Raw genomic sequence first — 2599 nt, 5'->3', positions numbered from 1 at the left:
CTTTATCATCATTAACCATCATGAAACATTTTCATCAGAACTTCTCTCCTTCCTCATGAAGACTTTATCAACCTGCTTCTGATTTTACAGCAAACCTTCTGCTGCTCTGGAAGAAGAAACTACAAACCARGTGAGCCGTCACATAATCAGTTATTSAACATTTATAACACCTKGACTTTGAACTCTGAATYRTTMAGATCAGGTAAAAGTCCAGTCCTGTCCCATTACTGTCTTTCCAGGTGTGGCACCARYCTGGTTCTCCTGYGGTTCTGTTGGGTCTTAGTTTGTTGATCACATTTTCTTCTTCAGCTCTTTGGATYGTCTGAACAAACTGTAAGTTTGCTTTGTTTTCTACATGAACTTTGTCTTCAGGAACTTTACTGACTGTTTCTGCTCTGATGTTTGGAGAAAAGGTTCACTTCTGATTTCAGCTAAAAGTTRMATCTTTGCTGTTTGAAGGYTAATCTACAGGAATATTCTGGTCAACCCGCCTCGTTGTTTGGGTTGGTCAGACACTTCACTTCCTTCCTGCTGGTGTTGGTCAGCAGGAAGGAGGTTTCAGTCAGTTTGAACTAATCTGAGCAGCAACTTCTGCTGTTTAAATTTAATCTCTCTGTTTGTGTAAAAGTGTTTTAATGTAAGATTTATTATTGCTCTGCTGTCATTTGATGCTCTGAATAGAAAGTTTGTCACTTTTCCTCTGGAAATAAGCGTCTTTAAGTTGTGACGCCTGTTAGACAGCGGTCTGTTGGACGTTATGATCTCAATGTGGATCAACAGGTTTGTTGAGCCACCAGAGGATCATGGGAAATGTAGTTGAACTCCTCTGACTACAGAACCTTTTACTATAGAAATACTGATTTTTTTTTTAACTTTATAGTTAAAATCTATCTGAACTATTAACTGTAAATATTTATTCCACAAATGAAATTAGGATTTTAGACGCTTCTGTTATGATGAAAACACACAAGTCATGTTACTGAGTGAAATAGAAACTGAAACTAACTTTTTTCTGCTGGCTCCATTTTGAGACGGAGGACAGAAATAACTTGTCGTTTTCAGACATAAGGTTTTTATTATCATGTTTCTAGAACATAATGAAACTGGAGTGGTGCCTCAGTGATCAATAGATGAATCAATAAAGTCTTAATCAGCCCTTAGGGGCAGCATGAGGCTGTGGGTGTGTCTGCAGGGGGCAGAGAGGATGGAAGGTGGACAGATTGATTCTCAGCTCTGGGGAAAAAGCTGATCTTTATCCATAAAGTGGTTGTTCACTTTCTGGACCTGCAGCGTTTCCAGACGGTACCAACAGTTTGTGTCCTGGGTGGGTGGATCATCAGCAGCAACACARCTGGCCTTCCTCTGCAGTCGGCCAGTAGATATCAGGTCTAGGTTCAGTAACTGATCCCACAATCCACTGGGCCGTTCTCACCACTCGGGCCAAGTCCTTTTGGTCCTGGGTTGTTGYCGTCCCACCCAGTCCTGCTGAGGCAGAGGATGCTCTTCATCACGGCTCTGTAGACGTTCTGGAGCCGCTGAGCAGGAAGTCCAGCCCTTTGCAACTTCCTGAGGAAGAAGAGTCTTTGTTGGGCCTTCCTCATCAGAACAGAGGTGTTCAGTGACCAGGTCAGGTACGAGGTGACCTGGATGTCAGGGAATCTGATGTTGTCTCCCTACACACTCCATCACCTCCACCTGGATTGTAACAGGTGGTGCACTGTCAGATTTTCCTACCATAGAGCATTGATCTGCGCTTCCCCTCTCARTGGGACGGATAGAAGACCGTCTGTCATGGGTCCTTTAGGGGTCGAGCTTTACTGGATTTATTTTAATTTAAGGGCTGATCAAGAAAGTATTTAGACGGAAAATTAAAGTAATTGAAATGGAGACTTTATTGTGAATCGTTGCTGCTTATAAATTGTTGTTACATGAAGAAACACATTTATATTTCATGAGAGAAATATTTAACAAAATGCCACAACTTAGTTACTGTGACTRAGATCTACAGGATCCCACATGATCCCACCTTTAGGCAGCACCAACACCTGGAGGTGATCTGATTGTCAGCAATAATGATATTAATATAAACTAAATAAGAACTTAATTAGTCTTTTAAAGAGCAGAACTGGTTTCATCTTAGGAAAAACCAGAACAAAAACACTTTAAACTACGACAGAGTAGTAAAACCACAATAAGATGAAAATAAAATATATTTTTTTAGAAGAAATTTATAATATTATCAGAATAAAGTTGTAATATTCTGACTTTATTCTCATATTTTATATGTTTTTATATATTCTCTTAGTGTGTCCATAATACTCCATCCTGTTAAATTGCTCTACCTGATTATTTAAATCCTAAAATGTGACACATCTCTCCTTCCTCTGCAGTCTGGGGTTCATCAGAAACTGATGTTTCTCTGATCTGTGGAGTCAAACCAGATTTAAACTCAACAGATTTCCCTCTCTTCCTCCTCTCTGAGTTGTTTCTTTTCCAGTTGGACTTCTTGTTTCTCCTGGCAGCAGTGAGAAACTCTTTGTCTCTCTAARCGCTGCTGGAAACCTGAACAGATCTGCTGGAAGCTGAGAGTGATCAGATC

The sequence above is a fragment of the Poecilia reticulata genome, linkage group LG12, assembly GCF_000633615.1.
Source record: "Poecilia reticulata strain Guanapo linkage group LG12, Guppy_female_1.0+MT, whole genome shotgun sequence".
Taxonomy (NCBI): domain Eukaryota; kingdom Metazoa; phylum Chordata; class Actinopteri; order Cyprinodontiformes; family Poeciliidae; genus Poecilia; species Poecilia reticulata.
Note: the sequence above shows the minus strand (reverse complement) of the source record.